Source organism: Dendrobates tinctorius, unplaced genomic scaffold, assembly GCF_039654945.1.
Source record: "Dendrobates tinctorius isolate UK_male_01 unplaced genomic scaffold, ASM3965494v1 ptg000070l, whole genome shotgun sequence".
Lineage (NCBI taxonomy): Eukaryota > Metazoa > Chordata > Amphibia > Anura > Dendrobatidae > Dendrobates > Dendrobates tinctorius.
In genome coordinates, this window is record NW_027361738.1 from 60,316,909 (window position 1) to 60,332,272 (window position 15,364).

At 44.1% G+C, this 15,364-nt stretch overlaps 1 long non-coding RNA gene across 1 annotated transcript; it reads right to left on the bottom strand.

Moving 5' to 3' along the window:
- Nucleotides 1-2,187: 2,187 nt before the first annotated feature.
- LOC141095609 (uncharacterized) lies at nt 2,188-12,864 on the bottom strand. The gene is made up of 3 exons (XR_012233437.1): nt 12,066-12,864; nt 7,386-7,563; nt 2,188-2,494 (listed from the first exon to the last, which is right to left on the bottom strand). It is a non-coding gene; the product is annotated as an uncharacterized lncRNA (long non-coding RNA).
- Between the last annotated feature and the right edge of the window lie 2,500 nt (nt 12,865-15,364).

The window sequence follows — 15,364 nt, forward strand, 5'->3', positions numbered from 1 at the left end:
CATGCGCCGCCAAACGCATACCTGCGTTCGGCCTGCGTCCCCAGTGCTAAAGATAGGGGACGCAGGACACATGCAGCATCATGCGCCCGTAGGCGGAGCTACTGGCGGAGGCACGACAGGGGGCGGGGCTTAGCCGCGGCCGTGCGCACCCCGACGCTGCGGCCGTAAATGCTAATGTGAAACTAGCCATACATGCAAAAAGAGAAGTAAGTTGAAAGAATGACCAGCAGGGGGCTCCATTTCTCCTCAGCTTTCTTCTAAGGTCCTGGCTTCTACTACAGTATTTGCCTTACAGCCGCACACATCACATGTCCTTCAATTTTCTCTTTACGCCCTTCATCACGCTGATTATTACTCTTTGCTTTGAAATGTTACTTTTTTTTTTTTGTTCACTTCAGTTCCCAGAAATCTAAATAAATACAATAAATGTTTTTAAAAAAAAAAGTAGAAATCAAGCCTCAATTTCCCAGGGTCCAAAAAATGCAAATCCTTGTGTAAAGAAAAAAAGGGCACTTGTTCTCTGCAGGGAATTTCCCAGTAGATTACCTTCTGCTGATTAAATTCCTATGTAAGAACACAAAGCACAGATACAGCAGATATTGAAAAATATTCCAGCAATTCTTTCCATAATCTCCTCCTTTACTTCAATCCTCTTTATTTTCTCATACTGAGAAACACGTCCCGCGTGTGGCTGTAAAGATGGCTGCAGCAGATGGCTGTCCCTTCTGTCTGGTCTGCAGTAGGACAAACCACTGGCTAAAGAGGTGGTCGTCAGTCGTCCACCAGGTAAAGAGGGGACTGATCAAGAAATTATCCCTAGTGTTCTCTGCAGGATTTCTGCTATAAATTTGCAAACAGTAATTGGATAACTCACAGATCACTGAGGATCGAACCCGCTGGGACCCCAGCGATCTAATCCCAAGAGCAGCAGGGCTCTGGACCCTGGGAACTGGTGTCTCAAAGGAGCAGAGATACAGATGTTTGACCTCCACTCCATTCATTGTCTATAGGACTGTGCTTCGCTTTCTCTGGCAGTCCAATGGAGAATGAATGGAGCAGAGATTGATCATGCGCACCTCTGCTCTCTTCAAGAAGGACTCTGCAGAGCTCGGTAACAGGGCCCATTCTCTGGATTGCAGCTGGACCGCCAGTGATCAGAATGTTAGCCCTTATCCTATGGATAGGAGATGACTATAATTAAGGTCATAGTTTTAGTTGACACAGAACAAAACTGGTGACAGCATCCCTTGAAATGTTTTATGCATTAATTCTGTAGTCCATCTTATTATTTTATAAGGGACAGTCTTTTATGCAGATCTTCACAATTTTTTGGATGGAGCAAACCCATTTACTATAGGTCCTGCTACCGTCCTTATGCATGGGCTTGACATTCTGGCTCATGGCCGTCAACAAAGTTTAGACTACTGTCTCCCCCATTCCCATATACCAAATGGAAGAAAGTGGTAGTCTGAAGCTCAGAGTCAATATGTCACTGTGATTATTGCAATCTTAGTGGAAAAAGGATATCAGGGGTGAGTATAATTATACAGCCCTGACATCTATGGTGGAGGGCATCTTAAATATCTAGATGACATGCGCCGTACATGTACTGCGCAAGTCAGAAGTAGGTGCATGGAGCTGGCTCATGGGGTGAGCTCGCCCCATACCCATCAGGTCATGGTTGTGTGTTAAAGCCAGGACCTACCTGTAACAATTGTGGGCAGAACGGAAGAGCTCCGTTCTGCCTGGGATTGTAAACCAGTTAAATACTGCTGTCAATCTCTGACAGCGGCATCTAGCAAGCGTAAACATGGGTGCACATCATTCCATGTGCCCATCGCTACGCCCGTCACCGATGGATAGCTATGACAGCCGGTGGTCTGTTGATGACCTCTGTGCTTGTCATTACAAAGCTCCTTTGAAACCTTGCCTATGGCCGGGCTAAAGGGAGACTGTGCTTGTTACTATATACAGCAATGCTGTATAGCACAAACGATCAGGCAATCGCAGCTTCAAGTCCCCTACGGGGACTATTAAGAACAGTGTAAGTAAATGAAAAACGGTTAACAAATTGCTATTTTTAACTTTTTCAGACATGAAACACCATTATTGATAAAAAGCAACTGCTATTTCTGTAAAAAAAAATAAATAAAAATCCTTTTTGTTGAAAAATTCACTTTAATAACCTAAAATGTTAAAGTGTTTTTTAAGCATCAGAAAGAGTACATGCAAAAAATCTGGAAAATGTATCTTGTGATTAAAGTTCAAAACCGCATGCGTGTTAAAAGGTTAAGGATATTTTCTGCAATAAAGTGAAACCCAGAAGAAAGAAATGAAACTATGGCCACGTCAAACATGTCTCACTTTCAGTTTCTACAAACAAGGCCACAGCTTGAAATATCAGGTTCTTAAAGTGAACCTGTCACCTCATTTTGCCACTATAAGATGCGGCCACCGCCATTCTATAATGCTGTAGATAAGCCCCCGGTCCAACCTGCGAGAGAAGAAAAATAAGTTTTATTATACTCATCCGGATGGCGGTCCGGTCTGATGGGTGTCGGCAGGTCCAGGTCAGGCGCCTCCCATCTTTTTGTGCCACCGCCTTCCTGCTTGCCTCATGGCTCCCCAGCATCACACTCCTGTGCAGGTGCTGGGCCTCTCTGACCTTTCCCTGCGCACTGCAGTACTTTGCTCTGTCCTCAACAGGGCTGAGAAGTGCGCCTGTGCAGGAGCGCAATGCCGGAAGCGTTGAAGCAAGCAGGAGGGCGATGTCGCAAGAAGATGGAAGGCGCTGGACTTCAAATGTAACAATCATATATCAGGCACTTGGCTCCATGATCTCTGCCAGGCACATCTGACTCTGAAACGATGCAACGTTTCCAAGAAAAACATACTTTAAAAGCTTGTAATACCATCCTGGTATTTATGTCTCCCAGGCTGGGCCCCTTTATGGTTTATATGTCGGCTGTGCAGTCGTTATACTGTGTATAGGGGAGCTGTGAGGCCATCATCCTGTGTACAGGGGAGCTATGGGAGCATTATACTGTGTATAGGGGAACTGTTGGTCTATCAAACTGTGTATAGGGGAGCTGTGGGCCCGTCATATTGTGTATAGGGGAGCTGTGGGCCCGTCATATTGTGTATAGGGGAGCTGTGGGCCCGTCATATTGTGTATAGGGGAGCTGTGGGCCCGTCATATTGTGTATAGGGGAGCTGTGGGCCCGTCATATTGTGTATAGGGGAGCTGTGGGCCCGTCATATTGTGTATAGGGGAGCTGTGGGCCCGTCATATTGTGTATAGGGGAGCTGTGGGCCCGTCATATTGTGTATAGGGGAGCTGTGGGCCCGTCATATTGTGTATAGGGGAGCTGTGGGCCCGTCATATTGTGTATAGGGGAGCTGTGGGCCCGTCATATTGTGTATAGGGGAGCTGTGGGCCCGTCATATTGTGTATAGGGGAGCTGTGGGCTCGTCATATTGTGTATAGGGGAGCTGTGGGCCCGTCATATTGTGTATAGGGGAGCTCTGGGCCCGTCATATTGTGTATAGGGGAGCTGTGGGCCCGTCATATTGTGTATAGGGGAGCTGTGGGCCCGTCATATTGTGTATAGGGGAGCTATGGGCCAATCTAACTGTGTATACGGAGTTGTACATGGAAGGACTCAGGGGACATTATTAAATGTTAAGTGGCACCTAAGAAGCATGCTTTTTGTAGGAGCACTGAGGGAATTATGGCTGTCAAAGGTACACATGGGGCATTATTACTTTCAAGGGGCAAAAGGTGGACATTGCTTTCTAGGTCACTTGCACAGGGCATTAATATTTTCTAGAGGGTAATTTTACCATCTAGAGGGTACAAAGGACGCATTTTGCTTTGGAAGGGGCAAAATGGTGGACATTATTAAGCAGGGCACTAAGAGGAGGAGTATTATTGTACCACACAGCAGATGCCGTAATAGGGACACATATTGCAGAAGTGGATCAGCGTTGGGTTGAGGAGTTTATGCAGGTTCGGAATAGACGGGGACGGTGCAGGAAATGTGAGAAGTCAGATGTGTCTTTGTTGTAATCTGTGCAGACCTGTTAGGACTAGAAAAAGTGTTCATGTCAGTCTGGGCCAGATGCAGAAGACGGGAAAAGTGAACAACTCCATCTGAAAGAACGTCCTCTGTAAGTCACCATCTATAACGGTACTGTGATCACTTGTATGTTCTACTACTATATGTCACCATATGACAGTGATGTCAGTGTTGGTCTTGGTATAGTGAGTTATTTTCAGTAACAGCTCGGTCATCTGCTGAGGTTCCCCTATCCCCACCATTATGGCGCGCCACCATAATTGTAATCGGGGTTACCGGTTAGGGGGGCACTCAAATGTTTCACCCCCGACAACCTGAACCTCTAGCTACACCTCTGGTGACCACTCTGTGTAACAGTCATCCACCAATTGTCCACCATACTTTAGATTATAATTCTAATATTTCAAGTTATTCCTTTTTTTTAATTTCATCCCCACATAATCCATATCTCTATGAGTTACAGCGGGAGCGAACAGATGTGGTGTGAGGTCTCGTTGCAACATGATTTTAGTTCCTTTGTGGAAAACTACACCTTCCCTCAGGGTCAGATATACCAATCCTTTATCATATATGTTTTTTATTACCTTGTTTCTTTTGGCGTTTTTATCTGTTCGACTCATTTACTGATTAGCAGTTACAGGGATTTTCCAACATCATTTGATCTTAATATTTTGGCATACTATCTGTCGCGTGCAGCTGACTGACTACATTATTTTTTTTTTAGCTTTTTCTATTTTTTGCAGTTATCCTAAAAATCATCATGGGAGTGTCATTATGATACTATTTCCCAGGAGCTTCTACTAAACAGCGTGTTAGAACGGCGGTGCTCCACTCCGTACATTGTTTGCATTCAGCCAGAGATGAACACAGTTGATCAGTTGGGGGGGGCTCGTCCATTTTATGTTTAGTCGGCCCTATGGAATGTCATGCATGCATCATGTCACAGTGATGACGTCGCACCAGGCCTACTAACTGGAAGAGATGCCAGGAAGCCGTCATGTCAGAGGAGGTTAGCAGTCCTGCATGTCTTTTTGCTAAACTTTAATTTTTACCCATTATAACACTTGGTATACATTGGTATAAATTGCACATATAACAATATGAATTCTGGAGGCCACATCTGGTGTGATAGTCTCAGACTACGTCTTTAATTTTACAGTAGGGCATTGGAGTCCAACTTAACAGCTATAAGATGAGCGCCCCCTTCTTCCTTTTCAATGATCTTTTTATTGATTAATCAAAAGATGATAACACCACATAGAAATAACCAATTTAAGGTAACATGGATTGTAATGGTGTAAAACATTTAGCAAATAGCAAATGCAAAATATTTTCATTTATGAAAGAGTAGAACTAACAATAGAGATGAGGGGGGAAGAGAGCCGTAAAGAAAATGGGGGAAAGAGAGAAGGAAAGAAAGAGTCGGGGAGGGGGGGGGGGAAGTAGAGGAGAGATAGAGAGAGAGGGTAAGTGTTCCGAAACTTCACAGACCAAGTTTCGAGTTAATCAAATATTCATACTTCTGGAGGCTTGACGGTAGAGCTATACTTAATCCAGGAGCGCCAGTTCTCTTCAAAAGATAACTGTGAATGGTTCACCGAGGCAACAATCTCAGCCATACTATATAGTTGGTCAATTTTTGTCAGCAGTTGATGAGAAGTGGGTATCTGGGTTGTACCCCAGTAAGTCGGGATTAGGCTTTAATATTGTGGACTAAGGTGGTAGTTTTTTTTTTTTTAAGTATATAGGGAGGTTCAGCAGAGCCGTCTCGGGGTCTCAGCGACACTGGGGATGTGCGCTATCGCTAATGAATTTCTCTGCCCAAAAGGGTCGGAGGACAGGGCAAATCCATCATATGTGAAGGTATTCACCCCCCTCTTCCTCACAAGGCCAACACCTACCCGAGCTCCCGACCGCCAGGTACAAGTCTGTGCCGGTGTAATGTACCATCGTGTAACTATTTTAAAAGCGTTTTCTTGGGTTTTCACGCAGCTCGTTGGACCGTGTGAATACATATAGATATGGTCTATTTGTGATTGTGTGAATTTGTATCCTAGGTCTTTTTCCCAGAGGGCAATGTATGCTCTTTTCAGGGATAGGTCTTTAGATAAGAGTGTCTGGTAAATTGTAGAGAGGACCTTGGTTGGTCTTGATACTCTGGAGTGGAGAACTTCATATGGTGTAAGCTTGCGTGGATTATCCGGGCAATATTGTATACGTTTCAATAGCTCTCTCAAAGAATTATAGTGGAGAAAAGTGAAGCTTGAGGGGGCCAAGAGATCACTCAATTCAGTCAGCAGAAGGAGTGCCACATCCGCCATTATCTGATCAATGGAGATTTGTATCAATTCCTGGGCTAGGTCACCTCCCTCCCTTAATGCGTCCATAGATGGAGACAAGGCGTCGGATAGTTTCAATAGTGGGGACGAGGGGGGTACCAGGAGGGTGTGGAAGCTCGACCAACCCCTGAGCAAAGCCAGAGAGAGGGGGGTTGTTGGGCGGGAAGGGATTCCATCCCTAGTATATGTTAACAGTAGAGACCTAAGGGTTATAGGAGATAGAATGTTTTCTATGTTGACCCAATGTTTGTCACTAGAATTCCTAATCAGGTCCACTGATTGAGAAAGCACCACTGCATAGTAATAGCTTTGGATGTCGGGGGCTCCCATTCCCCCTCTATGTTTTGGCAATGATAGTGTGCGCAAGTTAATGTGGGGTCTCGCGCCCATCCAGATGTATTTGAAAAATAAAGAGTTCACTCTAGCGAGGAAATAGTTTGGTATATGGATGGGTAGAGTTGAGAATAGGTATGTGAATTTGGGAAGGATCAAGCTTTTTAGGAGATTCTTCCTTCCCGTCCATGACAGAAAAGGGTCTCTCCACGATTTAATAATGGACTGCACCCTGTCCAGTAAGGGATAATAGTTAAGCTGGAAAAGTGCTTTATCAGATCTAGCTAATTTAATACCTAGGTAAGTAATATATCTACTAGGCCAGGCAAACCCCCTTCGTCCTTAACCTGTGAAATTTTGCATGACATCTGTCCAACTGACAATCATTCATTTAGCTGAACTAATAGTTCCAGTACCTAATGTGCTGGCAGAATGCTGATGAAGGGGTTCTACCAACTGAAAAGGACTGGATGGTAAGTGATAGAACATGAGAATCAGGACAGTTCCTGGACATATTAGACTGTAATGTGCACCTAAAGCACTTTTAAGGGGGTTGTTGATATCAAAATATTTTTTTTTTTTCGGGCATGGATGTTTTAAAAAAAAATGGAGACTTACGCACCTTCCAGCTTACCTGCTTATTCAGTGATGCCAGCTCTGGAGGTCTTCACTGGATCTGGAAACGGTGTCTGCACTATTCGGAAGTTACCAGGACCACTGCAATCGGTTTTGCTGTCTTGATTGTGGGCAGAGTTTTTGTTCTGCAGATGTTTGAGGCTGATTCATCAAGTTTCACACAAATATGCTCCAGTCTGAAATTTTTTTGCAAAAAAGTTTGAGCCATCTTAGGCCTCTTTCACACTTCCGTTTTTTACAATCAGTCACAATCCGCCAGGTTTTTAAAAAAACGGATCCTCAAATTTTTTTTTGAGGATCCGTTTTTTTCCCCATTGACTTGCATTAATGGCGGATTGTGACGGATCGCTGTCCGTTGCATCCGTTTTTTTGAGGATCCGCCAAAAATTGCTGTCCGTCACCATCCTCAAAGATTTCAAAACGGAGCTTGTAACGTTTTTTTCTGTTGCAGATCCTCCAGACAGTCATTTAAACCGAAATTCAAATTCATTCATTCTCTCTCTCTCTCGCCAGCATTTCCTTTATATTTCCGCATTTTCAGGATCCGTCTAAAAACGGATCCTGTGCCATCCGTTCACATCAGTTAACAACGGATCCGCTTCAATGACTTTTTGGCGGATTTGAACTGATGCAAAAAAACTGAAGTGTGAAAGAGGCCTTAGCAGAACGTGCGACATTTTGCGCTAAAAAAAGTCACAAAAAAAGTTTAAAATTACTTTTCACAAAAAACATGAACTACGCCCACCATTCTGAAGACTTTCACTCAAAAAAAAATCAACGAACATCAGAAGAAAAAAAAAATGAAACTAACTAGCAAAAAAGAAAAATATGAATCGCCCCCCCCCCCCCCCCCAAAGTGTTTATCAACACTCGCTGTAAATCCCTTGATAAAACTCATCACTTCTGCTTTTTTGGGATTTCTCGGGCATGACTTTTAGGCGTTACTACAATGTCTAATGAGTCACAGTTTGTTTTTCTCTTATTAATACTTTTCAGAAAACTAATGATTTGAGTTGTTTTGTTCTCGTGGGTTACATCAGGCTTTGGTTTTGTGGATGACATTTGCAGAACTGAGGTGGCAATCAGAGTAAGGACTCATACTCATTTGTGAGGAAAACGGACGAGTGCAAAAATGGTATTGCATGCTGACCAATGTTAATCTGCTCATCAGCAATTTTTTTTTTCTCAGCTCAGATCAGGATGAGAAAATAATTGCAGCATGCTGTGATTGTCCGCGTATCTCGGACAAGACTCACCAATGCAAGTCAATGGGTGTGAATGAATCTACATATACCAAAAACACATACTCACACATATTCACTTCAATCCACTGAAGCCAATGTCTCTTGCAACAGAATTAAAAAGCTCTGCTACATCTAGATGGCAGGCTGCATTGTTGCATGGTGTGACTATACAGCCTGCCATCCAGCAGAGGCACTGAGCTGCGCGTGCTTGTTCAGCTCGGTGCCTCACAGTGAACTCTTTTTACCCCACTGACATCACCACGAGCGTAAGAAAGTTCTCATGCTTGCTTGCGTTGCCGTCAGAAAGATCCTGCGCCCGCCGTGGGAAAAGATCTAACAACATTCACGCTAACGTCAGTGAGTTGTACTGAGTTCATTGGCTGTGAACTCTCAAGACATTTGTGATGGAGCCATGAGCATGAGAACTTGTTCACGCATGCGGTGACATCAGTGAGGTGAAAGGAATTCACCGCGAGGCACTGAGCTGAGCCCAGTCTCTGCTGGATGGCAGGCTGTATAGTCGCATCATGCAACAATGCAGTCTTCCACTTAGATGTAGCCGATCTAAACGCATCACGGGACAAATGGATTATTATCTTTTCTACGGACAAGTGAAGAATATAGTTGTTTATTATTTTAATTCTTTTACAGGAGACATTGGCTTTAGTGGATTGGGAGTTAGCGTAAGTAGAGCTGGTTTGGTTTAATTTAGATTCATTAAATGAGTCTGCATCATTATTTCAATTAAAGGACTTTATTCTGAGTGTTTTTTTTATACAACATCACTACGTGGTTAGTAATGGGGGCGTCTTATAGATGCCTCTCCATTACTAACCTCTGGGTTTGAGGTCACCTGACAACACAAGTGGGAAAAGCAAGGCTAAGTGTGAGAATTGGCGCATATTATGGATGCACCTTTTCTGGGGTGGCTAAGAGCTGATGTTCTTAGTCTGGAGTCTGGAAGGGAGTCATTATTGCATGGCCCCTTCCTAGGCTATTAAAATCAGCTTGCAGCTGTGAGCCTAGCCTTTTCTGGCTAATTATGGGGGGGTCCTTTGTCATTTTTTTTTTAGGGGGTCCCCTATTTTAATAACCAGTGAAGGCTAAGTCTCTCTCTCCCTGATAAATTACTTAGAGAATTGCTCTATATAAAAGCTCATGATGGGATTGCATTCGCATGGAAATCATATTGTAATCGCATGAAAATCAACTTTTCAGAAACAAAATCTGACTGTTTTTTTTTTCACGGTGTTGGGTATAAGCCCTAAAAAAAGCACTTTCTTTGAGAGAAGGATTGTATGAATTTGTTCCTATCGAATGTACCGCTGTGGAGTTTGTAGTAGAAATGCTGAGGGCTTTTCTGGATTTGCATTGCAAAGAGTGAAATGATCAACAGTTAAATCCAAGGCATAAATTGAAATGCTGCGGATCCCGGATCTACATCACATGTTAACATACAACTAGAATTTCCAAACAGAAAATCAGCTGCAGACCTGCCCACCCTGTGAGAACTTATCATATAACCCTAGGAGGGGTTCACTCCTTATTTGTTAACTCTTTAGTGACTGCAGTGAGAAGACATTCACATCATATACGACTATCCTGGTTCCAGCTACTTATCGAGTTCTGTAGTTTATTATTGAAAAATTACATTCTATTACATGGGATCTTCTCTAAACGAGGGCCCTTAAAAAAGTCACAAAATTTGGCTCAAATATATTCCAGCCACCCTCCCCCCTGCAATGTTTTTGAGTATGCCAGTTTGTTTGGGTATTTTTGAGCAATTATTGATTTGCCATTTTTTGTTCTGAAAAGAAAAAAAACAGTACAAGACAGGAAAAAAAAATTATTAACATTGCAAACCTCATGAACTGTGTGCGCCATTTTGAAGAACTTGGAGCAAAAATGGCGACGAATATCACAAGGCAAAGAAGAAAAGTGACTTAAAGAACGCAAATGATAAATCGGGGTCCTATTGTTGTATTAGGTAGATACAAAAAAAAAAAGAATCTTACAAAACTAATGACATGTGAAACCTTCAAGTTACTTTCCCACAATGAGACTCTGGTGAGTTTTTTCACCTAATACTTAAATATGGTTACTTATGGTTTTTTTCATTGCTTTTTTTAATATGCGTTTTATCGCATTTTGGTGTGTCATATTTTAAATAATGCTGTTTTATTTTTTATACTTTCTGGTATATGGCAAAACTTTTATTGATGTACTGCGGATTACATGCATTTCCGCTTTGGAAACGCACTAAAAACGCATGTGCATTTTTTACATTTTCTGCATCTAATGCAAGTCTATGGGAAAATCCACTCATAAAACAAGAGAAATTGACATGTTGCGGATTTGAAACAAGCAAAGCAGATCACAGATTTCTATAAATCCCATCCACTTTGCTCTAACTGTAAGATGCTGCGTTTTTGATGCAGCGTCAAAAACTCATCGTGGGAACGTAGCCTAAAGAGGTCTAGCCCAGAGCAAAGGAATCTACTTGTGTGCACTATGCATAGTAATCTGACATCTTGTAACACTACTGAGAAGTAATCAGTGCTAACTTTTCTGCATTGTCAGTACATGCCATAAACTTCTGCTTCACTGGAATAATTAAAAGATTAATAGTAAACTTGGTTCTTAGAAAACAAGGTGTGAGCTGTATGGGATAAATCCAGCTGTGGGTAGAAAGATGTCAGTCACAGGACGGTGCATGAAGTTCTTCAAAGAGGTAATGATTCCCTATTCTAGGTTAACTTGAAATGAACACAGCGATAAATAAAAGAATAATAAAAATGTTTATAACATATGGTCAGGCTTGGGGTTCAAATCTGCCTTCACTCTATGTGAATCATTGCAGCATGAATTGCGTGCACTGTCAGAATTCTCCAGTGCAGTCGCGCTTGACCATAAAAGTCGCGCTTGACCACAAATATGTGATGTGTATACATGCGGGCACGTGCCGACTAAATGTGCATGGCCTCGCTCAGTGCAAGCGAATTAGGCAAGGCTGGAAATGTCTCCTTAGAATGAGGCTGGAAGTATGCAAATCGTATCTTTGCTTTAATACGACCAACTGCTTCCAGCACTGGAGAATCCTGACAGTGTTCACACTGTACGCTGTGAGGACTCATAAATCTGCAGTTACATAGAGTGAATACAGACTTGAGCCCCAAGCCTGGACAACCCTTTTAATATTAGTACTAGCCCATTGACAGATTAGTTCTGTATTATCCTTCTCAAGAGACAAGAGGTTCAGAGCTAATGCCATGTGCACATGATGTCAGATGCCGGTGGAGCAGCAGAGTTTTCCCAGTTGACGTTGCTTCAGGAAAACTCCAGTAAGAAGAGGTTTCACCATTTTTCTTGCAGCACCTCCACCAGTGGCGGCTTTCAGTCTACACCGCAAAGTATAAAGTGCGGATGGCTCCCACCTGAAGAATGGACACGTTACTTCATTTAATCACTCCAGGATTTCCGAACCCCAAAGCAGTTGAGGAGGAGACATAAGACGGCTCATGTGCACAGCAATGTTCATTTCATGGAGCACTTTTCATCCTATAAATGTACCATAAAGGGGTTTTCCAGTCTTATTATACTGGAGACACCTGCACCTCCACTGATCAGATGTTTTCAGCCTTGGCGACCACCTGATATAATCTGGAAATGGAGCTGAAACAGCACACTATGCAATGGCCACTCCCAGGTACTTTGGATCAGCTCTCATTGAAGTGAATAGGAGCTGAGCTCCAGTACCCAGGAGCGTCCACAGAACAGTGCATGGGGCTGTGAAGGTGTGCTGCTCGGCTCCATCTCTGTTTTCATCCGACCCCTGCCAGAACTGAAAAGAAACCTTTTCAGCATGTAAAGTATCAACACTGCACAAGCGCGGGATTTTTCAAAGCAGATTTGAATGACGTCGGCGCAACGGCCGGGAACATTATTCAAATTGTGTGGACTGCCCCATCCATGACTGAACCCACCCTTATGACTTAATGAGCAGGGACCACATAACTATATAAAGTGCTTTTTGCACATGATTAGACAGACATTTTTAATGAAAAAAACACATTGCATCACTAAAAACACTCTGGGGACAGTTTACAGGCTAAAAAGGACACAACGGGTTCCCATTAAAATAGGATAGGTGATCAGTGGGGGTACCAGATCTGCAGTGATTTAATATAGATGAACTTTCCAGAGCAGGGCATTAATTCTGCGGTTGCTGCATGGCAAAAGGTAAAGTCCAACGTGAATATCTGCAGTATAAATTGGCCATCAGATGTTAATTTACACTGTCTTTTTCTACCCAGTGCGTGGATGAGACATCATTCATTGTACTGAATGATCAGGACGGAAAATCTACCGCAAAACACATCTGGTGTGCACATACCCTAATGCTTCCTGCTTCGAAATGGCTCCTGGAAAAAAAAATGGATTCTGCGGCCGACCTTGTCACCTAACTACAGCAATCTGCAGTCTGGTATTTGGCTTTGAAAAGTCTGAATTTGTACAGTCAGTTGCTGATTATATGTGATTTTGATGCCTTTCCACTGCAAAACGTACTGAAATACATGTGTTTTTTTTTTCACATCTAATGCAAGTCTATGGGAATAATCTGCACAGAAAACTCAGTGTACCTGGAAGAGAAATCGACATTTTACGGATTTGAAACCCGCACCACAGTTTGGCTTTTTAATTTCATTCATTCTTTATCCATACCAAAAAAAAAAACTGATGGATTCGTTCCTTATCCATACCGCAAAAATAACTGATGTCACACTGATCCAAAACACCGATGACACCGGTACTGTTTTTTTCTCATACTGGTTTTATACAGACGTGAGAAGGAGGGAGAAAGGTCCCATAGGACGGACCACCACTAATCATAAACTGAAGGCATGTCGTTACTTTAGAAAATAGGATTAACCTGTTAAATAATACCGAACCTTAACCTGTCACCCCCCCCAGGGCATTTTTAAGTAAAAGAGCACTAAGGCTGCGCTCTGTGAAGGTGGCTGTTCTATTTCTGATCCCTAGTAATGCCAAAATATTGACTTTTATAAATTGCTCCCCATACCTGTATTGAATCCCATAGGTATGGTGTCTCCCCTGTATCAGCCGCCTCCCAGCCGTCCATCATCCTCCTGTTGCTTCTGTACGCCTCCTCCTCCTGTGTTGCTGTTGGTGTTACATGCCGGCGGGCGCCTGCGCTGTGCCAACAGTTCTCAGGCATGCACAGTGCGCACTGCCCGGGAACTGACATCAGGCTATCGCGCCTGCGTGTTGCAGGGCTGTGCGGGGGGGTCTGTGTGTGGCTGTGCGGGGGTATGCTGGGCTGTGTGGGGGTATGTGCGGGTCTATGCGGGGGTCTGTGCGGGGCTGTGAGGGTTCTGTGTGGGGGTATGCGGGGCTGTACGGGTCTGTATTATTATTATTATTATTATTATTATTTATGTATAGGCTGTGCAGGGGTCTGTGCAGGTCTGTGCGGGGATATGCGGGGCTGTGCAGGGAGGTATGTTGGGCTGTGCGGGGGTCTGTGCGGGGGTATGCAGGTCTGTGTGGGGGTAGTGGGGGTAGCAGGGGTCTGTGCAGGCTGTGCGGGGGTCTGTGCGGGAGTATGTGCAGGGGTCTGTGCGAGGGTATGCGGGTCTGTTCGGGGGTCTGTGCGTTCTGTGTGTGGCTGTGCGGGGGTATGCGGAGCTGTGCGGGGGTATGTGCGGGTCTGTGAGGGGGTATGCGGGGCTGTACAGGTCTGTGCGGGGGTAAGCAGGACTGTGCGGGGGGTCTGTGCAGGGGTATGCGGGTCTGTACAGGCTGTGCGGGGGTCTGTGGGGCTGTGCAGGGAGGTATGTTGGTCTGTGCGGGGTATGCAGGTCTGTGTGGGGGTAGCAGGGGTCTGTGCAGGCTGTGCGGGAGTATGTGCGGGGGTTTGTGCGAGGGTATGCGGGTCTGTTCGGGGGTCTGTGTGGGGGTCTGTGCAGGGCTGTGTGTGTGTTTGTGTGTGTGTATGCAGGCATCGGCCGATGGGACTACAAGTATTACCCCATTTCCAGGCTACAAATATTGGCCCCCGGCCGTCAGCTTTCCCCCTCTGGTGCAGAAAACTGCCCGGGAGCCCACACCATTTTTTTTCCCATTTTTTTTTTAAATATATATGGCTATATATCTATATATATAGCTATGTATTCTATCTATCTCCTGTCTGTCTGTCTGTCTAGCTATCTATCTCTATCTGTCTATCCCATATCTATCTATGTGTCTATCTGTGGGCGTTTTTAAAAATGGATCCGTCAAAAAACGGGTGAAAAAAACGGATGCGACGGACTGTGACTGACGCCTAAAAAACTGATATGTGACAGCAGCCTTATCTGCAGCTTTCCCGTCGCTCCCTTGTTTTGCACTCTTCTGAAAAACATGAAAAATCCTGGAAATGATGCGAGGTCTGAGTTCTCTCCGTACGCAACCTGTTAACCGCTCGTTTGCTAGATGCAAGGCAACATAAAAGACTTATTTTCCCGGTAGCTGAGACAGTTCCCTTCTGATCCTATTTAGGCGGTCACGTACGCTCTATCGGGTCGTTGCTCCATTACTAATGTAATTTTTCCTGTGAAGCGAGTTTCCTTTCATCACGGCGCGCCTTATATGCAAATATTATCAGCCCTCCCCGAGTGTCTATGCAGATGGAGGATTTTCTGTGGGTGGCCCTAAGACTTCACACCACTTTTTA